Below are 25,898 nucleotides of genomic sequence, written 5' to 3' on the forward strand. Positions count from 1 at the left end.
TTACCTGTGTGGGTTAAACCCGGGTTATTTGACAACCTATGGCGGTGATGGTTCTGCTCAGGCAGAGCAGTGCTGATGCTCCTCATAAAGCTGTCGCTGCTGTGAAGGTTCTAGGTGACATCACAAATCCCTATGGTTACATACACAACAAAGCTGGGTTGTTGTTGTTTACACTCTGCAAGGCCTGTGGAAGTGAGTGACATCATAGCACTGTAGTTCTGAGGGTTCTAGATGGATGCAACAATCTCCTGTTGCTTCTATGAAGGCCATAATAGACGACATCACCAAACAGCTCCATAGTCACATACACAGCAAAGGAGAGATGTTGTTTACACCTAGTGATGTCAGTGGTATTGAGTGACATCACAGCACAGTGCTAAGGCTCCTGGGCCTGGACACAGCAGCGGCTGCAATATCTCAACGGAGAATACGTTTATATATATGTGTGTGTGTGCGCGTATATATATATATATATATATATATATATATATATATATTTCTCCGCCGAAATAACTTTTAAACCCATTTCCACCTTTTTTTCCCTTCTCTTCCTCTTACTTTTTTTTCACGTTTTTTTACGTTTTTCTCCTTTTCGCCTCTTTTCTGGGCGTATTATTCTTCTTTTTCTTCTTTTTTTTCGTCTAATGCATACCCCATCAGTGCAGCAATGCTTATTCAATACCGCCAGCAGATGGAGACACTGGGGGATAATTTTCTAAGGATTTATACTGATTTTTCCTGTCTGAATTTGTCGCACAGAAAGTTGCAGGCCAAATATGTGTGACATTTCTGCGACTTTAGCTTCTAGAGCATTTTTACAACATTATACATAGGTGCTGAATACATAAAAAGCGACTGTTCAGCGACAGACAAGTCGCATCGGCTGAAAGTAGGCCAGAATGTCAGTCCATGTTGGAGCAGGTTTAGATACAGTCTAAAGTATAGATCTCAAAGTCTGTGCACAGAATTTAGCAAGGGCCTCGCACCTTCTGATGCATCAGGTAGGTGCACAATAGCATAGCCTAACCCTCTGTACTTTGGTCTATATTGATGCGGGACATAGACAGCCAGCTGATGACCAATCCATTAGTGCAATGGATGGCTGGAAGCATTTGTCTTTGCCTTTGCAATACCACAGAAGCAATGCATGGTCAATGTACAGCAATGACACACCTGTGTGAACAGCCAGGAGACCCCCCCCCCCCCCATGTTATGTTACATAGTTACATAGTTAGTACGGTCGAAAAAAGACATATGTCCATCAAGTTCAACCAGGGAATTAAGGGGTAGGGGTGTGGCGCGATATTGGGGAAGGGATGAGATTTTATATTTCTTCATAAGCATTAATCTTATTTTGTCAATTAGGAACATTCAGCACCCACCCGCTATCAAGGCAGCTGCCTATCATGTCATGCCCTACCTGCACAGGTGTGCTGGCTACTCAAATGATCCAATTAAGGAGGCCATTTAGTCAGCAGCAGCAGAAGTCCTGTGCCTGGACGCTCCAACAGCGGCCAGACACAAGCAGAAGCAGAAGCAGCAGAAGCAGCAGCAGCACCACCTTTTGTTTTTTGGCTGCAGCAGCAGCAAGGCCCACAGGGCTGGCTAGCTGGCTAGCCAGCAAGCAGGTAGCAATGAAAGTAGGAATCTTTCTTTTTAACCCTGTAAGGGGGTGGTGCACTGTACCCGAAGATACTGCCATATCGGGTCAATGCATAGGGCGACGGAAGCAAGCTTCGAAATCGGCCCCCGTTCTCAAAAATCCATTTAATATATGGTCCCCAGATAGGGGACGTATCAGATATTAAACTGATAAGAACAGATACTACACTTGATCTTAGCCAAAAGGCCGAGAAGCGATAACCGTGAAAGGGGCGGGCCCAACAAGGTGCCCTTCATGGGCACTATCACTGCTTGCTGTCAGGGAGGCTGCCAGACAATTTTCCATGCACACTCTGGGCTGGGGGGCAGTCAACCACCAGTACACACAGCAGAACCTAAACCCATACTATTATTGCTAAGCAGCAAGACAGGGGCCCATTGCACTTCCACGGGGCCTTTTTAAATGCAATCCATAACCCGGATTTGCCAGGAACCCTTCTTACTCCTCCTACTTGCATGTGACACTGGGCTTAGGATCTGCATAGGAAACACACACACAAGCACACACCTACCTTTGTTGCCTGCAGATGCCTCCTTGGCTGTCCCCAAACGGTATCAAACCAACACCCACGGGAAGCTGTAAGCATATAGGACATGCCTGCACCCCATTGGACTTACCTGTGTGGGTTAAACCCGGGTTATTTGACAACCTATGGCGGTGATGGTTCTGCTCAGGCAGAGCAGTGCTGATGCTCCTCATAAAGCTGTCGCTGCTGTGAAGGTTCTAGGTGACATCACAAATCCCTATGGTTACATACACAACAAAGCTGGGTTGTTGTTGTTTACACTCTGCAAGGCCTGTGGAAGTGAGTGACATCATAGCACTGTAGTTCTGAGGGTTCTAGATGGATGCAACAATCTCCTGTTGCTTCTATGAAGGCCATAATAGACGACATCACCAAACAGCTCCATAGTCACATACACAGCAAAGGAGAGATGTTGTTTACACCTAGTGATGTCAGTGGTATTGAGTGACATCACAGCACAGTGCTAAGGCTCCTGGGCCTGGACACAGCAGCGGCTGCAATATCTCAACGGAGAATACGTTTATATATATGTGTGTGTGTGCGCGTATATATATATATATATATATATATATATATATATATATATATATTTCTCCGCCGAAATCACTTTTAAACCCATTTCCACCTTTTTTTCCCTTCTCTTCCTCTTACTTTTTTTTCACGTTTTTTTACGTTTTTCTCCTTTTCGCCTCTTTTCTGGGCGTATTATTCTTCTTTTTCTTCTTTTTTTTCGTCTAATGCATACCCCATCAGTGCAGCAATGCTTATTCAATACCGCCAGCAGATGGAGACACTGGGGGATAATTTTCTAAGGATTTATACTGATTTTTCCTGTCTGAATTTGTCGCACAGAAAGTTGCAGGCCAAATATGTGTGACATTTCTGCAACTTTAGCTTCTAGAGCATTTTTACAACATTATACATAGGTGCTGAATACATAAAAAGCGACTGTTCAGCGACAGACAAGTCGCATCGGCTGAAAGTAGGCCAGAATGTCAGTCCATGTTGGAGCAGGTTTAGATACAGTCTAAAGTATAGATCTCAAAGTCTGTGCACAGAATTTAGCAAGGGCCTCGCACCTTCTGATGCATCAGGTAGGTGCACAATAGCATAGCCTAACCCTCTGTACTTTGGTCTATATTGATGCGGGACATAGACAGCCAGCTGATGACCAATCCATTAGTGCAATGGATGGCTGGAAGCATTTGTCTTTGCCTTTGCAATACCACAGAAGCAATGCATGGTCAATGTACAGCAATGACACACCTGTGTGAACAGCCAGGAGACCCCCCCCCCCCCCATGTTATGTTACATAGTTACATAGTTAGTACGGTCGAAAAAAGACATATGTCCATCAAGTTCAACCAGGGAATTAAGGGGTAGGGGTGTGGCGCGATATTGGGGAAGGGATGAGATTTTATATTTCTTCATAAGCATTAATCTTATTTTGTCAATTAGGAACATTCAGCACCCACCCGCTATCAAGGCAGCTGCCTATCATGTCATGCCCTACCTGCACAGGTGTGCTGGCTACTCAAATGATCCAATTAAGGAGGCCATTTAGTCAGCAGCAGCAGAAGTCCTGTGCCTGGACGCTCCAACAGCGGCCAGACACAAGCAGAAGCAGAAGCAGCAGAAGCAGCAGCAGCACCACCTTTTGTTTTTTGGCTGCAGCAGCAGCAAGGCCCACAGGGCTGGCTAGCTGGCTAGCCAGCAAGCAGGTAGCAATGAAAGTAGGAATCTTTCTTTTTAACCCTGTAAGGGGGTGGTGCACTGTACCCGAAGATACTGCCATATCAGGTCAATGCATAGGGCGACGGAAGCAAGCTTCGAAATCGGCCCCCGTTCTCAAAAATCCATTTAATATATGGTCCCCAGATAGGGGACGTATCAGATATTAAACTGATAAGAACAGATACTACACTTGATCTTAGCCAAAAGGCCGAGAAGCGATAACCGTGAAAGGGGCGGGCCCAACAAGGTGCCCTTCATGGGCACTATCACTGCTTGCTGTCAGGGAGGCTGCCAGACAATTTTCCATGCACACTCTGGGCTGGGGGGCAGTCAACCACCAGTACACACAGCAGAACCTAAACCCATACCATTATTGCTAAGCAGCAAGACAGGGGCCCATTGCACTCCCACGGGGCCTTTTTAAATGCAATCCATAACCCGGATTTGCCAGGAACCCTTCTTACTCCTCCTACTTGCATGTGACACTGGGCTTAGGATCTGCATAGGAAACACACACACAAGCACACACCTACCTTTGTTGCCTGCAGATGCCTCCTTGGCTGTCCCCAAACGGTATCAAACCAACACCCACGGGAAGCTGTAAGCATAGAGGACATGCCTGCACCCCATTGGACTTACCTGTGTGGGTTAAACCCGGGTTATTTGACAACCTATGGCGGTGATGGTTCTGCTCAGGCAGAGCAGTGCTGATGCTCCTCATAAAGCTGTCGCTGCTGTGAAGGTTCTAGGTGACATCACAAATCCCTATGGTTACATACACAACAAAGCTGGGTTGTTGTTGTTTACACTCTGCAAGGCCTGTGGAAGTGAGTGACATCATAGCACTGTAGTTCTGAGGGTTCTAGATGGATGCAACAATCTCCTGTTGCTTCTATGAAGGCCATAATAGACGACATCACCAAACAGCTCCATAGTCACATACACAGCAAAGGAGAGATGTTGTTTACACCTAGTGATGTCAGTGGTATTGAGTGACATCACAGCACAGTGCTAAGGCTCCTGGGCCTGGACACAGCAGCGGCTGCAATATCTCAACGGAGAATACGTTTATATATATGTGTGTGTGTGCGCGTATATATATATATATATATATATATATATATATATATATATATATTTCTCCGCCGAAATCACTTTTAAACCCATTTCCACCTTTTTTTCCCTTCTCTTCCTCTTACTTTTTTTTCACGTTTTTTTACGTTTTTCTCCTTTTCGCCTCTTTTCTGGGCGTATTATTCTTCTTTTTCTTCTTTTTTTTCGTCTAATGCATACCCCATCAGTGCAGCAATGCTTATTCAATACCGCCAGCAGATGGAGACACTGGGGGATAATTTTCTAAGGATTTATACTGATTTTTCCTGTCTGAATTTGTCGCACAGAAAGTTGCAGGCCAAATATGTGTGACATTTCTGCGACTTTAGCTTCTAGAGCATTTTTACAACATTATACATAGGTGCTGAATACATAAAAAGCGACTGTTCAGCGACAGACAAGTCGCATCGGCTGAAAGTAGGCCAGAATGTCAGTCCATGTTGGAGCAGGTTTAGATACAGTCTAAAGTATAGATCTCAAGGTCTGTGCACAGAATTTAGCAAGGGCCTCGCACCTTCTGATGCATCAGGTAGGTGCACAATAGCATAGCCTAACCCTCTGTACTTTGGTCTATATTGATGCGGGACATAGACAGCCAGCTGATGACCAATCCATTAGTGCAATGGATGGCTGGAAGCATTTGTCTTTGCCTTTGCAATACCACAGAAGCAATGCATGGTCAATGTACAGCAATGACACACCTGTGTGAACAGCCAGGAGACCCCCCCCCCCCCCCCCATGTCATGTTACATAGTTACATAGTTAGTACGGTCGAAAAAAGACATATGTCCATCAAGTTCAACCAGGGAATTAAGGGGTAGGGGTGTGGCGCGATATTGGGGAAGGGATGAGATTTTATATTTCTTCATAAGCATTAATCTTATTTTGTCAATTAGGAACATTCAGCACCCACCCGCTATCAAGGCAGCTGCCTATCATGTCATGCCCTACCTGCACAGGTGTGCTGGCTACTCAAATGATCCAATTAAGGAGGCCATTTAGTCAGCAGCAGCAGAAGTCCTGTGCCTGGACGCTCCAACAGCGGCCAGACACAAGCAGAAGCAGAAGCAGCAGAAGCAGCAGCAGCACCACCTTTTGTTTTTGGCTGCAGCAGCAGCAAGGCCCACAGGGCTGGCTAGCTGGCTAGCCAGACAAGCAGGTAGCAATGAAAGTAGGAATCTTTCTTTTTAACCCTGTAAGGGGGTGGTGCACTGTACCCGAAGATACTGCCATATCGGGTCAATGCATAGGGCGACGGAAGCAAGCTTCGAAATCGGCCCCCGTTCTCAAAAATCCATTTAATATATGGTCCCCAGATAGGGGACGTATCAGATATTAAACTGATAAGAACAGATACTACACTTGATCTTAGCCAAAAGGCCGAGAAGCGATAACCGTGAAAGGGGCGGGCCCAACAAGGTGCCCTTCATGGGCACTATCACTGCTTGCTGTCAGGGAGGCTGCCAGACAATTTTCCATGCACACTCTGGGCTGGGGGGCAGTCAACCACCAGTACACACAGCAGAACCTAAACCCATACTATTATTGCTAAGCAGCAAGACAGGGGCCCATTGCACTCCCACGGGGCCTTTTTAAATGCAATCCATAACCCAGATTTGCCAGGAACCCTTCTTACTCCTCCTACTTGCATGTGACACTGGGCTTAGGATCTGCCTAGGAAACACACACACAAGCACACACCTACCTTTGTTGCCTGCAGATGCCTCCTTGGCTGTCCCCAAACGGTATCAAACCAACACCCACGGGAAGCTGTAAGCATAGAGGACATGCCTGCACCCCATTGGACTTACCTGTGTGGGTTAAACCCGGGTTATTTGACAACCTATGGCGGTGATGGTTCTGCTCAGGCAGAGCAGTGCTGATGCTCCTCATAAAGCTGTCGCTGCTGTGAAGGTTCTAGGTGACATCACAAATCCCTATGGTTACATACACAACAAAGCTGGGTTGTTGTTGTTTACACTCTGCAAGGCCTGTGGAAGTGAGTGACATCATAGCACTGTAGTTCTGAGGGTTCTAGATGGATGCAACAATCTCCTGTTGCTTCTATGAAGGCCATAATAGACGACATCACCAAACAGCTCCATAGTCACATACACAGCAAAGGAGAGATGTTGTTTACACCTAGTGATGTCAGTGGTATTGAGTGACATCACAGCACAGTGCTAAGGCTCCTGGGCCTGGACACAGCAGCGGCTGCAATATCTCAACGGAGAATACGTTTATATATATATGTGTGTGTGTGCGCGTATATATATATATATATATATATATATATATATATATATATTTCTCCGCCGAAATCACTTTTAAACCCATTTCCACCTTTTTTTCCCTTCTCTTCCTCTTACTTTTTTTTCACGTTTTTTTACGTTTTTCTCCTTTTCGCCTCTTTTCTGGGCGTATTATTCTTCTTTTTCTTCTTTTTTTTCGTCTAATGCATACCCCATCAGTGCAGCAATGCTTATTCAATACCGCCAGCAGATGGAGACACTGGGGGATAATTTTCTAAGGATTTATACTGATTTTTCCTGTCTGAATTTGTCGCACAGAAAGTTGCAGGCCAAATATGTGTGACATTTCTGCGACTTTAGCTTCTAGAGCATTTTTACAACATTATACATAGGTGCTGAATACATAAAAAGCGACTGTTCAGCGACAGACAAGTCGCATCGGCTGAAAGTAGGCCAGAATGTCAGTCCATGTTGGAGCAGGTTTAGATACAGTCTAAAGTATAGATCTCAAAGTCTGTGCACAGAATTTAGCAAGGGCCTCGCACCTTCTGATGCATCAGGTAGGTGCACAATAGCATAGCCTAACCCTCTGTACTTTGGTCTATATTGATGCGGGACATAGACAGCCAGCTGATGACCAATCCATTAGTGCAATGGATGGCTGGAAGCATTTGTCTTTGCCTTTGCAATACCACAGAAGCAATGCATGGTCAATGTACAGCAATGACACACCTGTGTGAACAGCCAGGAGACCCCCCCCCCCCCCCCATGTTATGTTACATAGTTACATAGTTAGTACGGTCGAAAAAAGACATATGTCCATCAAGTTCAACCAGGGAATTAAGGGGTAGGGGTGTGGCGCGATATTGGGGAAGGGATGAGATTTTATATTTCTTCATAAGCATTAATCTTATTTTGTCAATTAGGAACATTCAGCACCCACCCGCTATCAAGGCAGCTGCCTATCATGTCATGCCCTACCTGCACAGGTGTGCTGGCTACTCAAATGATCCAATTAAGGAGGCCATTTAGTCAGCAGCAGCAGAAGTCCTGTGCCTGGACGCTCCAACAGCGGCCAGACACAAGCAGAAGCAGAAGCAGCAGAAGCAGCAGCAGCACCACCTTTTGTTTTTTGGCTGCAGCAGCAGCAAGGCCCACAGGGCTGGCTAGCTGGCTAGCCAGCAAGCAGGTAGCAATGAAAGTAGGAATCTTTCTTTTTAACCCTGTAAGGGGGTGGTGCACTGTACCCGAAGATACTGCCATATCGGGTCAATGCATAGGGCGACGGAAGCAAGCTTCGAAATCGGCCCCCGTTCTCAAAAATCCATTTAATATATGGTCCCCAGATAGGGGACGTATCAGATATTAAACTGATAAGAACAGATACTACACTTGATCTTAGCCAAAAGGCCGAGAAGCGATAACCGTGAAAGGGGCGGGCCCAACAAGGTGCCCTTCATGGGCACTATCACTGCTTGCTGTCAGGGAGGCTGCCAGACAATTTTCCATGCACACTCTGGGCTGGGGGGCAGTCAACCACCAGTACACACAGCAGAACCTAAACCCATACTATTATTGCTAAGCAGCAAGACAGGGGCCCATTGCACTTCCACGGGGCCTTTTTAAATGCAATCCATAACCCGGATTTGCCAGGAACCCTTCTTACTCCTCCTACTTGCATGTGACACTGGGCTTAGGATCTGCATAGGAAACACACACACAAGCACACACCTACCTTTGTTGCCTGCAGATGCCTCCTTGGCTGTCCCCAAACGGTATCAAACCAACACCCACGGGAAGCTGTAAGCATAGAGGACATGCCTGCACCCCATTGGACTTACCTGTGTGGGTTAAACCCGGGTTATTTGACAACCTATGGCGGTGATGGTTCTGCTCAGGCAGAGCAGTGCTGATGCTCCTCATAAAGCTGTCGCTGCTGTGAAGGTTCTAGGTGACATCACAAATCCCTATGGTTACATACACAACAAAGCTGGGTTGTTGTTGTTTACACTCTGCAAGGCCTGTGGAAGTGAGTGACATCATAGCACTGTAGTTCTGAGGGTTCTAGATGGATGCAACAATCTCCTGTTGCTTCTATGAAGGCCATAATAGACGACATCACCAAACAGCTCCATAGTCACATACACAGCAAAGGAGAGATGTTGTTTACACCTAGTGATGTCAGTGGTATTGAGTGACATCACAGCACAGTGCTAAGGCTCCTGGGCCTGGACACAGCAGCGGCTGCAATATCTCAACGGAGAATACGTTTATATATATGTGTGTGTGTGCGCGTATATATATATATATATATATATATATATATATATATATATTTCTCCGCCGAAATCACTTTTAAACCCATTTCCACCTTTTTTTCCCTTCTCTTCCTCTTACTTTTTTTTCACGTTTTTTTACGTTTTTCTCCTTTTCGCCTCTTTTCTGGGCGTATTATTCTTCTTTTTCTTCTTTTTTTTCGTCTAATGCATACCCCATCAGTGCAGCAATGCTTATTCAATACCGCCAGCAGATGGAGACACTGGGGGATAATTTTCTAAGGATTTATACTGATTTTTCCTGTCTGAATTTGTCGCACAGAAAGTTGCAGGCCAAATATGTGTGACATTTCTGCAACTTTAGCTTCTAGAGCATTTTTACAACATTATACATAGGTGCTGAATACATAAAAAGCGACTGTTCAGCGACAGACAAGTCGCATCGGCTGAAAGTAGGCCAGAATGTCAGTCCATGTTGGAGCAGGTTTAGATACAGTCTAAAGTATAGATCTCAAAGTCTGTGCACAGAATTTAGCAAGGGCCTCGCACCTTCTGATGCATCAGGTAGGTGCACAATAGCATAGCCTAACCCTCTGTACTTTGGTCTATATTGATGCGGGACATAGACAGCCAGCTGATGACCAATCCATTAGTGCAATGGATGGCTGGAAGCATTTGTCTTTGCCTTTGCAATACCACAGAAGCAATGCATGGTCAATGTACAGCAATGACACACCTGTGTGAACAGCCAGGAGACCCCCCCCCCCCCCCATGTTATGTTACATAGTTACATAGTTAGTACGGTCGAAAAAAGACATATGTCCATCAAGTTCAACCAGGGAATTAAGGGGTAGGGGTGTGGCGCGATATTGGGGAAGGGATGAGATTTTATATTTCTTCATAAGCATTAATCTTATTTTGTCAATTAGGAACATTCAGCACCCACCCGCTATCAAGGCAGCTGCCTATCATGTCATGCCCTACCTGCACAGGTGTGCTGGCTACTCAAATGATCCAATTAAGGAGGCCATTTAGTCAGCAGCAGCAGAAGTCCTGTGCCTGGACGCTCCAACAGCGGCCAGACACAAGCAGAAGCAGAAGCAGCAGAAGCAGCAGCAGCACCACCTTTTGTTTTTTGGCTGCAGCAGCAGCAAGGCCCACAGGGCTGGCTAGCTGGCTAGCCAGCAAGCAGGTAGCAATGAAAGTAGGAATCTTTCTTTTTAACCCTGTAAGGGGGTGGTGCACTGTACCCGAAGATACTGCCATATCAGGTCAATGCATAGGGCGACGGAAGCAAGCTTCGAAATCGGCCCCCGTTCTCAAAAATCCATTTAATATATGGTCCCCAGATAGGGGACGTATCAGATATTAAACTGATAAGAACAGATACTACACTTGATCTTAGCCAAAAGGCCGAGAAGCGATAACCGTGAAAGGGGCGGGCCCAACAAGGTGCCCTTCATGGGCACTATCACTGCTTGCTGTCAGGGAGGCTGCCAGACAATTTTCCATGCACACTCTGGGCTGGGGGGCAGTCAACCACCAGTACACACAGCAGAACCTAAACCCATACCATTATTGCTAAGCAGCAAGACAGGGGCCCATTGCACTCCCACGGGGCCTTTTTAAATGCAATCCATAACCCGGATTTGCCAGGAACCCTTCTTACTCCTCCTACTTGCATGTGACACTGGGCTTAGGATCTGCATAGGAAACACACACACAAGCACACACCTACCTTTGTTGCCTGCAGATGCCTCCTTGGCTGTCCCCAAACGGTATCAAACCAACACCCACGGGAAGCTGTAAGCATAGAGGACATGCCTGCACCCCATTGGACTTACCTGTGTGGGTTAAACCCGGGTTATTTGACAACCTATGGCGGTGATGGTTCTGCTCAGGCAGAGCAGTGCTGATGCTCCTCATAAAGCTGTCGCTGCTGTGAAGGTTCTAGGTGACATCACAAATCCCTATGGTTACATACACAACAAAGCTGGGTTGTTGTTGTTTACACTCTGCAAGGCCTGTGGAAGTGAGTGACATCATAGCACTGTAGTTCTGAGGGTTCTAGATGGATGCAACAATCTCCTGTTGCTTCTATGAAGGCCATAATAGACGACATCACCAAACAGCTCCATAGTCACATACACAGCAAAGGAGAGATGTTGTTTACACCTAGTGATGTCAGTGGTATTGAGTGACATCACAGCACAGTGCTAAGGCTCCTGGGCCTGGACACAGCAGCGGCTGCAATATCTCAACGGAGAATACGTTTATATATATGTGTGTGTGTGCGCGTATATATATATATATATATATATATATATATATATATATATATATTTCTCCGCCGAAATCACTTTTAAACCCATTTCCACCTTTTTTTCCCTTCTCTTCCTCTTACTTTTTTTTCACGTTTTTTTACGTTTTTCTCCTTTTCGCCTCTTTTCTGGGCGTATTATTCTTCTTTTTCTTCTTTTTTTTCGTCTAATGCATACCCCATCAGTGCAGCAATGCTTATTCAATACCGCCAGCAGATGGAGACACTGGGGGATAATTTTCTAAGGATTTATACTGATTTTTCCTGTCTGAATTTGTCGCACAGAAAGTTGCAGGCCAAATATGTGTGACATTTCTGCGACTTTAGCTTCTAGAGCATTTTTACAACATTATACATAGGTGCTGAATACATAAAAAGCGACTGTTCAGCGACAGACAAGTCGCATCGGCTGAAAGTAGGCCAGAATGTCAGTCCATGTTGGAGCAGGTTTAGATACAGTCTAAAGTATAGATCTCAAAGTCTGTGCACAGAATTTAGCAAGGGCCTCGCACCTTCTGATGCATCAGGTAGGTGCACAATAGCATAGCCTAACCCTCTGTACTTTGGTCTATATTGATGCGGGACATAGACAGCCAGCTGATGACCAATCCATTAGTGCAATGGATGGCTGGAAGCATTTGTCTTTGCCTTTGCAATACCACAGAAGCAATGCATGGTCAATGTACAGCAATGACACACCTGTGTGAACAGCCAGGAGACCCCCCCCCCCCCCATGTTATGTTACATAGTTACATAGTTAGTACGGTCGAAAAAAGACATATGTCCATCAAGTTCAACCAGGGAATTAAGGGGTAGGGGTGTGGCGCGATATTGGGGAAGGGATGAGATTTTATATTTCTTCATAAGCATTAATCTTATTTTGTCAATTAGGAACATTCAGCACCCACCCGCTATCAAGGCAGCTGCCTATCATGTCATGCCCTACCTGCACAGGTGTGCTGGCTACTCAAATGATCCAATTAAGGAGGCCATTTAGTCAGCAGCAGCAGAAGTCCTGTGCCTGGACGCTCCAACAGCGGCCAGACACAAGCAGAAGCAGAAGCAGCAGAAGCAGCAGCAGCACCACCTTTTGTTTTTTGGCTGCAGCAGCAGCAAGGCCCACAGGGCTGGCTAGCTGGCTAGCCAGCAAGCAGGTAGCAATGAAAGTAGGAATCTTTCTTTTTAACCCTGTAAGGGGGTGGTGCACTGTACCCGAAGATACTGCCATATCGGGTCAATGCATAGGGCGACGGAAGCAAGCTTCGAAACCGGCCCCCGTTCTCAAAAATCCATTTAATATATGGTCCCCAGATAGGGGACGTATCAGATATTAAACTGATAAGAACAGATTTAAAAAGTACATTTAAACGCATGTTAAGAACATAAAACCACTGTTTTTCCATTTTTGCCTTCTTCTTACCTGCTTTGATAAAAAAAAATCTGATTTTAGATTTGGTGCCCTCCCACCAGTGCAGCATAGGCTCGTGGGGTTTTCTTTGTGATTGCCAGCATTGGTAGGTCCGCACAAACTCCTCTTTTATCTCAGGGTCCTCTAGGAGTGTGGTGTTTAATCTCCAGAGGCCCCTTTTTGCTTTTTGCTCCCCCTCTAGCTCCAGGCCCACCAAGAGGAGCTTATGATCAGAGAAGATATTCTGCTCGAGCGTGCATTTCAGGGGTTTAAAAGCTCTAGAGGAAAAAATAAAATCGATTCTGGAGCTCACTCTTCCATTGGACCATGTGGCGCCCGGGTCCTCCGGCAAGAGATCCTTCCAGCAATCTTTCAAATTAAAATCATCAATAAAATTTTTAAGCAGGTAAGAAGTGCGGTCTTTACGATTAATATCCCCACCCTGCCGGTGTTCCCCATCACGTATGCAGTTAAAATCACCTCCCACCAGCAGGGGGGAAGACCCAACACAAAACAGTGGTAAAATTTCAAATAGTTCTGCCCGCTCCTGTTTATCAGGAGGGGCATACACATTTAAAACACAAATTAAAAGTCCATTAAAATATAGATGAATTAAAAGAGCTCTGCCAGGCACAATCTCAGTTACTGTATGAATAGAAAAGGACTGGCCTCGGCAGAGCAGCCCAACACCCACAGAACGACAGTCATTTGCACCGGACCATATGGATGGGCCCAGCTTCCAGTCTTCTTTTAAGTCTTTATAGTCCATTTTACTAGGGATTTCACATTCTTGTAGCAGGCAAAGGTCAAAGTCACATGTCTCTAGATAAGAAAATAAAGCAGCCCTGCGATCAGGGCTCTTTAAGGACCTCACATTGAGTGAGGCAATTTTTACAGGGATAGGCATAGTTTATGGAGAGTCCGTGCTTGGAGAATCAAAGTCAATAATAAGCTGCGTACCGTCATCCCCCGCCTGCGGGGTCATCAGCTCCTTGATGTTCTGAGGGTCGGAGCTTGAGATCGATGATGCCCCGACCCTGAGCTCGCTCTTGTCCGAACTACGGCACGCCGCTTTCCTTTGAATGTCTTCCTCTTCTTCTTCTCTTTGTCTTTTAAATGTCACACTGCTGTCCATATCCTCTGTGTTGCTCTCACTCGATGTAATCTCTGGCCCCCGGCTGATGGATCTGCGTCTTCTTTCATCTTTTGACGACTGGAACTGCTGCACAGGGGCCTGTGAGGCCTCTTTTCCGGAACCTTTGCCGCTACCTTGGGAAGTTTTCATCGCTTGTTCCCCAGCAAGCGTTGCTGAGGACTGTTGCTCCAACTTCCCCATCGATCGACGATGGCCAGTTTTACCCACCGGGTCCACTGCTGGCGGGGCAGCAAACCCTGGTTTGGCGCCACTTGTCTTCTTGGCCCTGTCCTGTATAGGCGGAGTAACAGGACCGGGCTCAGACCTGGCCACCTGGCTCCCCTTCCGGCGGGCTTTCACCGGGGCCTCTTCGTCCGGAGCAGGGCGACCCTGGGCCAAGCCAGTACCTGGCTTATGTTGCAATTTTGGGTCCACCTCTGCCCCCACCGAGGCCCGTCGGCTGCCACCCGCCACAGGTGAGCCCCCTTCAGAAGTTTTGGCGGGCTCTTGAGCCAGGTAGGAAGTCGATCGACGTCTTTATATTTCCCGGGCAGTAAACTCGATCACCCGCCCGGGCTTCGTGGAATCCCCATGGCCTCCCCCTAGCACTACCACCGGTGGGCCCCCCGATGGAGCACCAGAGGTCTTGGGCCTGGACCCATCAGTACCTGCCATCTGGGGTTTGGGCATCTTAAAAAAGGACGTCTTTTGTCCTGTCCCCTCTTTGGGTGGGCCCAGCCTTGACCCACCCATCGTAGTTTTTGCTTTATGGGGACAGGAATTAAAATCGTGATTTTCCTCTCCGCAGAGGTTGCACCTTATCGTATGGCTACATCTTGAGGCTATGTGACCTTCTTGGCCACACCTATTGCAGCGAATCACACGCTCCGCGCCGCAGGTCTCCTGGGTGTGGCCAAACCTCAAGCAATTTCGGCAATACATAGGCATTTGAGGATAGAACAGGAAGCCCCGAACTCTCCCGATGGCAAAATTTGGGGGCGGATGGCAAAGACCCCCAATACCACCGGGATCCTTACGGAGCTTGACCCAGAACTTCCTCTTGCCGTTCCAGAACCGCACGGAGTTCAAGATTTTGTTTGCGAATCGCACCTCTTCGCAGTATCGTCGAAGAAAAGTGGCTATATCCTCCGTGGTCACATGAGGGCTGTGCATAGCCACCACCAACGGTATATGTTCCTCACCATAGAGGAACTGGAACGAAAGACCGTCGAGTCGATCGTCCCTCTGGTCCGCACCAGACAAGGTTGCATAGATGTTATCGCAACACGCCGTGGCCGTGAAGGTGACGGTATACAGGCCACGGCTTTCCTGGTCATTTAGACACAGGATGTCCTCCCTATTGAGGCGGAAGTAGTCAAGAAGAATCACCTCCGCAATGAAGCGGAGGTTCTTCAACTGACGATGGCTCTCCGACACCTCTATGCGGATGGTATTTCGCATCGACATTTCCCCAGAGGGGAAAGCCCAGGAGAACGGCATCTTCCACACCCAGGGACTAAGCCCCTTCCCCAATAGCAGCAGGGGCTCGGAATCCCGCTATAAAAGCGGAACCCTTACCCAAGGCAGAGGTCGGGGGTACCCTAGGTGCTTCCGAAGCTACAGGTAACGCTCAACGTACCGAAAATGCCTTCTGAGACACAAGGTCCCAGAGACAGGGGGATCGCAACCCGTTGTCTGTGGACTAAGCCCGCTCCCCAATAGCAGCAAGGGGGTGAAGTCCCTCCGTAAGGAGAGACAATCCCCCAAGGCCGAGAAGCGGGGTACCACAGACACCTTCCGACCAGACCAAATGCAGATACTACACTTGATCTTAGCCAAAAGGCCGAGAAGCGATAACCGTGAAAGGGGCGGGCCCAACAAGGTGCCCTTCATGGGCACTATCACTGCTTGCTGTCAGGGAGGCTGCCAGACAATTTTCCATGCACACTCTGGGCTGGGGGGCAGTCAACCACCAGTACACACAGCAGAACCTAAACCCATACCATTATTGCTAAGCAGCAAGACAGGGGCCCATTGCACTCCCACGGGGCCTTTTTAAATGCAATCCATAACCCGGATTTGCCAGGAACCCTTCTTACTCCTCCTACTTGCATGTGACACTGGGCTTAGGATCTGCATAGGAAACACACACACAAGCACACACCTACCTTTGTTGCCTGCAGATGCCTCCTTGGCTGTCCCCAAACGGTATCAAACCAACACCCACGGGAAGCTGTAAGCATAGAGGACATGCCTGCACCCCATTGGACTTACCTGTGTGGGTTAAACCCGGGTTATTTGACAACCTATGGCGGTGATGGTTCTGCTCAGGCAGAGCAGTGCTGATGCTCCTCATAAAGCTGTCGCTGCTGTGAAGGTTCTAGGTGACATCACAAATCCCTATGGTTACATACACAACAAAGCTGGGTTGTTGTTGTTTACACTCTGCAAGGCCTGTGGAAGTGAGTGACATCATAGCACTGTAGTTCTGAGGGTTCTAGATGGATGCAACAATCTCCTGTTGCTTCTATGAAGGCCATAATAGACGACATCACCAAACAGCTCCATAGTCACATACACAGCAAAGGAGAGATGTTGTTTACACCTAGTGATGTCAGTGGTATTGAGTGACATCACAGCACAGTGCTAAGGCTCCTGGGCCTGGACACAGCAGCGGCTGCAATATCTCAACGGAGAATACGTTTATATATATGTGTGTGTGTGCGCGTATATATATATATATATATATATATATATATATATTTCTCCGCCGAAATCACTTTTAAACCCATTTCCACCTTTTTTTCCCTTCTCTTCCTCTTACTTTTTTTTCACGTTTTTTTACGTTTTTCTCCTTTTCGCCTCTTTTCTGGGCGTATTATTCTTCTTTTTCTTCTTTTTTTTCGTCTAATGCATACCCCATCAGTGCAGCAATGCTTATTCAATACCGCCAGCAGATGGAGACACTGGGGGATAATTTTCTAAGGATTTATACTGATTTTTCCTGTCTGAATTTGTCGCACAGAAAGTTGCAGGCCAAATATGTGTGACATTTCTGCGACTTTAGCTTCTAGAGCATTTTTACAACATTATACATAGGTGCTGAATACATAAAAAGCGACTGTTCAGCGACAGACAAGTCGCATCGGCTGAAAGTAGGCCAGAATGTCAGTCCATGTTGGAGCAGGTTTAGATACAGTCTAAAGTATAGATCTCAAAGTCTGTGCACAGAATTTAGCAAGGGCCTCGCACCTTCTGATGCATCAGGTAGGTGCACAATAGCATAGCCTAACCCTCTGTACTTTGGTCTATATTGATGCGGGACATAGACAGCCAGCTGATGACCAATCCATTAGTGCAATGGATGGCTGGAAGCATTTGTCTTTGCCTTTGCAATACCACAGAAGCAATGCATGGTCAATGTACAGCAATGACACACCTGTGTGAACAGCCAGGAGACCCCCCCCCCCCCCCATGTTATGTTACATAGTTACATAGTTAGTACGGTCGAAAAAAGACATATGTCCATCAAGTTCAACCAGGGAATTAAGGGGTAGGGGTGTGGCGCGATATTGGGGAAGGGATGAGATTTTATATTTCTTCATAAGCATTAATCTTATTTTGTCAATTAGGAACATTCAGCACCCACCCGCTATCAAGGCAGCTGCCTATCATGTCATGCCCTACCTGCACAGGTGTGCTGGCTACTCAAATGATCCAATTAAGGAGGCCATTTAGTCAGCAGCAGCAGAAGTCCTGTGCCTGGACGCTCCAACAGCGGCCAGACACAAGCAGAAGCAGAAGCAGCAGAAGCAGCAGCAGCACCACCTTTTGTTTTTTGGCTGCAGCAGCAGCAAGGCCCACAGGGCTGGCTAGCTGGCTAGCCAGCAAGCAGGTAGCAATGAAAGTAGGAATCTTTCTTTTTAACCCTGTAAGGGGGTGGTGCACTGTACCCGAAGATACTGCCATATCGGGTCAATGCATAGGGCGACGGAAGCAAGCTTCGAAATCGGCCCCCGTTCTCAAAAATCCATTTAATATATGGTCCCCAGATAGGGGACGTATCAGATATTAAACTGATAAGAACAGATACTACACTTGATCTTAGCCAAAAGGCCGAGAAGCGATAACCGTGAAAGGCGCGGGCCCAACAAGGTGCCCTTCATGGGCACTATCACTGCTTGCTGTCAGGGAGGCTGCCAGACAATTTTCCATGCACACTCTGGGCTGGGGGGCAGTCAACCACCAGTACACACAGCAGAACCTAAACCCATACCATTATTGCTAAGCAGCAAGACAGGGGCCCATTGCACTCCCACGGGGCCTTTTTAAATGCAATCCATAACCCGGATTTGCCAGGAACCCTTCTTACTCCTCCTACTTGCATGTGACACTGGGCTTAGGATCTGCATAGGAAACACACACACAAGCACACACCTACCTTTGTTGCCTGCAGATGCCTCCTTGGCTGTCCCCAAACGGTATCAAACCAACACCCACGGGAAGCTGTAAGCATAGAGGACATGCCTGCACCCCATTGGACTTACCTGTGTGGGTTAAACCCGGGTTATTTGACAACCTATGGCGGTGATGGTTCTGCTCAGGCAGAGCAGTGCTGATGCTCCTCATAAAGCTGTCGCTGCTGTGAAGGTTCTAGGTGACATCACAAATCCCTATGGTTACATACACAACAAAGCTGGGTTGTTGTTGTTTACACTCTGCAAGGCCTGTGGAAGTGAGTGACATCATAGCACTGTAGTTCTGAGGGTTCTAGATGGATGCAACAATCTCCTGTTGCTTCTATGAAGGCCATAATAGACGACATCACCAAACAGCTCCATAGTCACATACACAGCAAAGGAGAGATGTTGTTTACACCTAGTGATGTCAGTGGTATTGAGTGACATCACAGCACAGTGCTAAGGCTCCTGGGCCTGGACACAGCAGCGGCTGCAATATCTCAACGGAGAATACGTTTATATATATGTGTGTGTGTGCGCGTATATATATATATATATATATATATATATATATATATATATATATATAAATATATTTCTCCGCCGAAATCACTTTTAAACCCATTTCCACCTTTTTTTCCCTTCTCTTCCTCTTACTTTTTTTTCACGTTTTTTTACGTTTTTCTCCTTTTCGCCTCTTTTCTGGGCGTATTATTCTTCTTTTTCTTCTTTTTTTTCGTCTAATGCATACCCCATCAGTGCAGCAATGCTTATTCAATACCGCCAGCAGATGGAGACACTGGGGGATAATTTTCTAAGGATTTATACTGATTTTTCCTGTCTGAATTTGTCGCACAGAAAGTTGCAGGCCAAATATGTGTGACATTTCTGCGACATTAGCTTCTAGAGCATTTTTACAACATTATACATAGGTGCTGAATACATAAAAAGCGACTGTTCAGCGACAGACAAGTCGCATCGGCTGAAAGTAGGCCAGAATGTCAGTCCATGTTGGAGCAGGTTTAGATACAGTCTAAAGTATAGATCTCAAAGTCTGTGCACAGAATTTAGCAAGGGCCTCGCACCTTCTGATGCATCAGGTAGGTGCACAATAGCATAGCCTAACCCTCTGTACTTTGGTCTATATTGATGCGGGACATAGACAGCCAGCTGATGACCAATCCATTAGTGCAATGGATGGCTGGAAGCATTTGTCTTTGCCTTTGCAATACCACAGAAGCAATGCATGGTCAATGTACAGCAATGACACACCTGTGTGAACAGCCAGGAGACCCCCCCCCCCCCATGTTATGTTACATAGTTACATAGTTAGTACGGTCGAAAAAAGACATATGTCCATCAAGTTCAACCAGGGAATTAAGGGGTAGGGGTGTGGCGCGATATTGGGGAAGGGATGAGATTTTATATTTCTTCATAAGCATTAATCTTATTTTGTCAATTAGGAACATTCAGCACCCACCCGCTATCAAGGCAGCTGCCTATCATGTCATGCCCTACCTGCACAGGTGTGCTGGCTACTCAAATGATCCAATTAAGGAGGCCATTTAGTCAGCAGCAGCAGAAGTCCTGTGCCTGGACGCTCCAACAGCGGCCAGACACAAGCAGAAGCAGAAGCAGCAGAAGCAGCAGCAGCACCACCTTTTGTTTTTTGGCTGCAGCAGCAGCAAGGCCCACAGGGCTGGCTAGCTGGCTAGCCAGCAAGCAGGTAGCAATGAAAGTAGGAATCTTTCTTTTTAACCCTGTAAGGGGGTGGTGCACTGTACCCGAAGATACTGCCATATCGGGTCAATGCATAGGGCGACGGAAGCAAGCTTCGAAATCGGCCCCCGTTCTCAAAAATCCATTTAATATATGGTCCCCAGATAGGGGACGTATCAGATATTAAACTGATAAGAACAGATACTACACTTGATCTTAGCCAAAAGGCCGAGAAGCGATAACCGTGAAAGGGGCGGGCCCAACAAGGTGCCCTTCATGGGCACTATCACTGCTTGCTGTCAGGGAGGCTGCCAGACAATTTTCCATGCACACTCTGGGCTGGGGGGCAGTCAACCACCAGTACACACAGCAGAACCTAAACCCATACCATTATTGCTAAGCAGCAAGACAGGGGCCCATTGCACTCCCACGGGGCCTTTTTAAATGCAATCCATAACCCGGATTTGCCAGGAACCCTTCTTACTCCTCCTACTTGCATGTGACACTGGGCTTAGGATCTGCATAGGAAACACACACACAAGCACACACCTACCTTTGTTGCCTGCAGATGCCTCCTTGGCTGTCCCCAAACGGTATCAAACCAACACCCACGGGAAGCTGTAAGCATAGAGGACATGCCTGCACCCCATTGGACTTACCTGTGTGGGTTAAACCCGGGTTATTTGACAACCTATGGCGGTGATGGTTCTGCTCAGGCAGAGCAGTGCTGATGCTCCTCATAAAGCTGTCGCTGCTGTGAAGGTTCTAGGTGACATCACAAATCCCTATGGTTACATACACAACAAAGCTGGGTTGTTGTTGTTTACACTCTGCAAGGCCTGTGGAAGTGAGTGACATCATAGCACTGTAGTTCTGAGGGTTCTAGATGGATGCAACAATCTCCTGTTGCTTCTATGAAGGCCATAATAGACGACATCACCAAACAGCTCCATAGTCACATACACAGCAAAGGAGAGATGTTGTTTACACCTAGTGATGTCAGTGGTATTGAGTGACATCACAGCACAGTGCTAAGGCTCCTGGGCCTGGACACAGCAGCGGCTGCAATATCTCAACGGAGAATACGTTTATATATATGTGTGTGTGTGCGCGTATATATATATATATATATATATATATATATATATATATATATATATTTCTCCGCCGAAATCACTTTTAAACCCATTTCCACCTTTTTTTCCCTTCTCTTCCTCTTACTTTTTTTTCACGTTTTTTTACGTTTTTCTCCTTTTCGCCTCTTTTCTGGGCGTATTATTCTTCTTTTTCTTCTTTTTTTTCGTCTAATGCATACCCCATCAGTGCAGCAATGTTTATTCAATACCGCCAGCAGATGGAGACACTGGGGGATAATTTTCTAAGGATTTATACTGATTTTTCCTGTCTGAATTTGTCGCACAGAAAGTTGCAGGCCAAATATGTGTGACATTTCTGCGACTTTAGCTTCTAGAGCATTTTTACAACATTATACATAGGTGCTGAATACATAAAAAGCGACTGTTCAGCGACAGACAAGTCGCATCGGCTGAAAGTAGGCCAGAATGTCAGTCCATGTTGGAGCAGGTTTAGATACAGTCTAAAGTATAGATCTCAAAGTCTGTGCACAGAATTTAGCAAGGGCCTCGCACCTTCTGATGCATCAGGTAGGTGCACAATAGCATAGCCTAACCCTCTGTACTTTGGTCTATATTGATGCGGGACATAGACAGCCAGCTGATGACCAATCCATTAGTGCAATGGATGGCTGGAAGCATTTGTCTTTGCCTTTGCAATACCACAGAAGCAATGCATGGTCAATGTACAGCAATGACACACCTGTGTGAACAGCCAGGAGACCCCCCCCCCCCCCCATGTTATGTTACATAGTTACATAGTTAGTACGGTCGAAAAAAGACATATGTCCATCAAGTTCAACCAGGGAATTAAGGGGTAGGGGTGTGGCGCGATATTGGGGAAGGGATGAGATTTTATATTTCTTCATAAGCATTAATCTTATTTTGTCAATTAGGAACATTCAGCACCCACCCGCTATCAAGGCAGCTGCCTATCATGTCATGCCCTACCTGCACAGGTGTGCTGGCTACTCAAATGATCCAATTAAGGAGGCCATTTAGTCAGCAGCAGCAGAAGTCCTGTGCCTGGACGCTCCAACAGCGGCCAGACACAAGCAGAAGCAGAAGCAGCAGAAGCAGCAGCAGCACCACCTTTTGTTTTTTGGCTGCAGCAGCAGCAAGGCCCACAGGGCTGGCTAGCTGGCTAGCCAGCAAGCAGGTAGCAATGAAAGTAGGAATCTTTCTTTTTAACCCTGTAAGGGGGTGGTGCACTGTACCCGAAGATACTGCCATATCGGGTCAATGCATAGGGCGACGGAAGCAAGCTTCGAAATCGGCCCCCGTTCTCAAAAATCCATTTAATATATGGTCCCCAGATAGGGGACGTATCAGATATTAAACTGATAAGAACAGATACTACACTTGATCTTAGCCAAAAGGCCGAGAAGCGATAACCGTGAAAGGGGCGGGCCCAACAAGGTGCCCTTCATGGGCACTATCACTGCTTGCTGTCAGGGAGGCTGCCAGACAATTTTCCATGCACACTCTGGGCTGGGGGGCAGTCAACCACCAGTACACACAGCAGAACCTAAACCCATACCATTATTGCTAAGCAGCAAGACAGGGGCCCATTGCACTCCCACGGGGCCTTTTTAAATGCAATCCATAACCCGGATTTGCCAGGAACCCTTCTTACTCCTCCTACTTGCATGTGACACTGGGCTTAGGATCTGCATAGGAAACACACACACAAGCACACACCTACCTTTGTTGCCTGCAGATGCCTCCTTGGCTGTCCCCAAACGGTATCAAACCAACACCCACGGGAAGCTGTAAGCATAGAGGACATGCCTGCACCCCATTGGACTTACCTGTGTGGGTTAAACCCGGGTTATTTGACAACCTATGGCGGTGATGGTTCTGCTCAGGCAGAGCAGTGCTGATGCTCCTCATAAAGGTGTCGCTGCTGTGAAGGTTCTAGGTGACATCACAAATCCCTATGGTTACATACACAACAAAGCTGGGTTGTTGTTGTTTACACTCTGCAAGGCCTGTGGAAGTGAGTGACATCATAGCACTGTAGTTCTGAGGGTTCTAGATGGATGCAACAATCTCCTGTTGCTTCTATGAAGGCCATAATAGACGACATCACCAAACAGCTCCATAGTCACATACACAGCAAAGGAGAGATGTTGTTTACACCTAGTGATGTCAGTGGTATTGAGTGACATCACAGCACAGTGCTAAGGCTCCTGGGCCTGGACACAGCAGCGGCTGCAATATCTCAACGGAGAATACGTTTATATATATGTGTGTGTGTGCGCGTATATATATATATATATATATATATATATATATATATATATATATATATTTCTCCGCCGAAATCACTTTTAAACCCATTTCCACCTTTTTTTCCCTTCTCTTCCTCTTACTTTTTTTCACGTTTTTTTTACGTTTTTCTCCTTTTCGCCTCTTTTCTGGGCGTATTATTCTTCTTTTTCTTCTTTTTTTTCGTCTAATGCATACCCCATCAGTGCAGCAATGCTTATTCAATACCGCCAGCAGATGGAGACACTGGGGGATAATTTTCTAAGGATTTATACTGATTTTTCCTGTCTGAATTTGTCGCACAGAAAGTTGCAGGCCAAATATGTGTGACATTTCTGCGACTTTAGCTTCTAGAGCATTTTTACAACATTATACATAGGTGCTGAATACATAAAAAGCGACTGTTCAGCGACAGACAAGTCGCATCGGCTGAAAGTAGGCCAGAATGTCAGTCCATGTTGGAGCAGGTTTAGATACAGTCTAAAGTATAGATCTCAAAGTCTGTGCACAGAATTTAGCAAGGGCCTCGCACCTTCTGATGCATCAGGTAGGTGCACAATAGCATAGCCTAACCCTCTGTACTTTGGTCTATATTGATGCGGGACATAGACAGCCAGCTGATGACCAATCCATTAGTGCAATGGATGGCTGGAAGCATTTGTCTTTGCCTTTGCAATACCACAGAAGCAATGCATGGTCAATGTACAGCAATGACACACCTGTGTGAACAGCCAGGAGACCCCCCCCCCCCCCCCATGTTATGTTACATAGTTACATAGTTAGTACGGTCGAAAAAAGACATATGTCCATCAAGTTCAACCAGGGAATTAAGGGGTAGGGGTGTGGCGCGATATTGGGGAAGGGATGAGATTTTATATTTCTTCATAAGCATTAATCTTATTTTGTCAATTAGGAACATTCAGCACCCACCCGCTATCAAGGCAGCTGCCTATCATGTCATGCCCTACCTGCACAGGTGTGCTGGCTACTCAAATGATCCAATTAAGGAGGCCATTTAGTCAGCAGCAGCAGAAGTCCTGTGCCTGGACGCTCCAACAGCGGCCAGACACAAGCAGAAGCAGAAGCAGAAGCAGCAGCAGCACCACCTTTTGTTTTTTGGCTGCAGCAGCAGCAAGGCCCACAGGGCTGGCTAGCTGGCTAGCCAGCAAGCAGGTAGCAATGAAAGTAGGAATCTTTCTTTTTAACCCTGTAAGGGGGTGGTGCACTGTACCCGAAGATACTGCCATATCGGGTCAATGCATAGGGCGACGGAAGCAAGCTTCGAAATCGGCCCCCGTTCTCAAAAATCCATTTAATATATGGTCCCCAGATAGGGGACGTATCAGATATTAAACTGATAAGAACAGATACTACACTTGATCTTAGCCAAAAGGCCGAGAAGCGATAACCGTGAAAGGGGCGGGCCCAACAAGGTGCCCTTCATGGGCACTATCACTGCTTGCTGTCAGGGAGGCTGCCAGACAATTTTCCATGCACACTCTGGGCTGGGGGGCAGTCAACCACCAGTACACACAGCAGAACCTAAACCCATACCATTATTGCTAAGCAGCAAGACAGGGGCCCATTGCACTCCCACGGGGCCTTTTTAAATGCAATCCATAACCCGGATTTGCCAGGAACCCTTCTTACTCCTCCTACTTGCATGTGACACTGGGCTTAGGATCTGCATAGGAAACACACACACAAGCACACACCTACCTTTGTTGCCTGCAGATGCCTCCTTGGCTGTCCCCAAACGGTATCAAACCAACACCCACGGGAAGCTGTAAGCATAGAGGACATGCCTGCACCCCATTGGACTTACCTGTGTGGGTTAAACCCGGGTTATTTGACAACCTATGGCGGTGATGGTTCTGCTCAGGCAGAG

The 25,898-nt window shown here is 46.7% G+C and overlaps 10 non-coding genes and 1 pseudogene across 10 annotated transcripts; all 11 read right to left on the reverse strand.

Moving 5' to 3' along the window:
- Window positions 1-1,670: 1,670 nt before the first annotated feature.
- Window positions 1,671-1,861, reverse strand: LOC130331592 (U2 spliceosomal RNA). The gene has a single exon (XR_008874463.1). It is a non-coding gene; the product is annotated as a U2 spliceosomal RNA (small nuclear RNA).
- Window positions 1,862-3,952: 2,091 nt separating this feature from the next.
- Window positions 3,953-4,143, reverse strand: LOC130331636 (U2 spliceosomal RNA). The gene has a single exon (XR_008874503.1). It is a non-coding gene; the product is annotated as a U2 spliceosomal RNA (small nuclear RNA).
- Window positions 4,144-6,237: 2,094 nt separating this feature from the next.
- LOC130331593 (U2 spliceosomal RNA) lies at window positions 6,238-6,428 on the reverse strand. Its single transcript, XR_008874464.1, has one exon. It is a non-coding gene; the product is annotated as a U2 spliceosomal RNA (small nuclear RNA).
- Window positions 6,429-8,519: 2,091 nt separating this feature from the next.
- LOC130331594 (U2 spliceosomal RNA) lies at window positions 8,520-8,710 on the reverse strand. Its single transcript, XR_008874465.1, has one exon. It is a non-coding gene; the product is annotated as a U2 spliceosomal RNA (small nuclear RNA).
- Window positions 8,711-10,798: 2,088 nt separating this feature from the next.
- Window positions 10,799-10,989, reverse strand: LOC130331638 (U2 spliceosomal RNA). Its single transcript, XR_008874505.1, has one exon. It is a non-coding gene; the product is annotated as a U2 spliceosomal RNA (small nuclear RNA).
- Window positions 10,990-13,080: 2,091 nt separating this feature from the next.
- Window positions 13,081-13,270, reverse strand: LOC130331659 (U2 spliceosomal RNA). The gene has a single exon (XR_008874523.1). It is a non-coding gene; the product is annotated as a U2 spliceosomal RNA (small nuclear RNA).
- Window positions 13,271-16,064: 2,794 nt separating this feature from the next.
- LOC130331675 (U2 spliceosomal RNA) lies at window positions 16,065-16,282 on the reverse strand (annotated as a pseudogene).
- Window positions 16,283-18,364: 2,082 nt separating this feature from the next.
- On the reverse strand, window positions 18,365-18,555 carry LOC130331595 (U2 spliceosomal RNA). The gene has a single exon (XR_008874466.1). It is a non-coding gene; the product is annotated as a U2 spliceosomal RNA (small nuclear RNA).
- Window positions 18,556-20,655: 2,100 nt separating this feature from the next.
- LOC130331597 (U2 spliceosomal RNA) lies at window positions 20,656-20,846 on the reverse strand. The gene has a single exon (XR_008874467.1). It is a non-coding gene; the product is annotated as a U2 spliceosomal RNA (small nuclear RNA).
- Window positions 20,847-22,940: 2,094 nt separating this feature from the next.
- On the reverse strand, window positions 22,941-23,131 carry LOC130331598 (U2 spliceosomal RNA). Its single transcript, XR_008874468.1, has one exon. It is a non-coding gene; the product is annotated as a U2 spliceosomal RNA (small nuclear RNA).
- A 2,094-nt stretch (window positions 23,132-25,225) lies between these two features.
- Window positions 25,226-25,416, reverse strand: LOC130331599 (U2 spliceosomal RNA). The gene has a single exon (XR_008874469.1). It is a non-coding gene; the product is annotated as a U2 spliceosomal RNA (small nuclear RNA).
- Window positions 25,417-25,898: the final 482 nt, after the last annotated feature.

Source organism: Hyla sarda, unplaced genomic scaffold, assembly GCF_029499605.1.
Source record: "Hyla sarda isolate aHylSar1 unplaced genomic scaffold, aHylSar1.hap1 scaffold_353, whole genome shotgun sequence".
Classification (NCBI taxonomy): Eukaryota; Metazoa; Chordata; class Amphibia; order Anura; family Hylidae; genus Hyla; species Hyla sarda.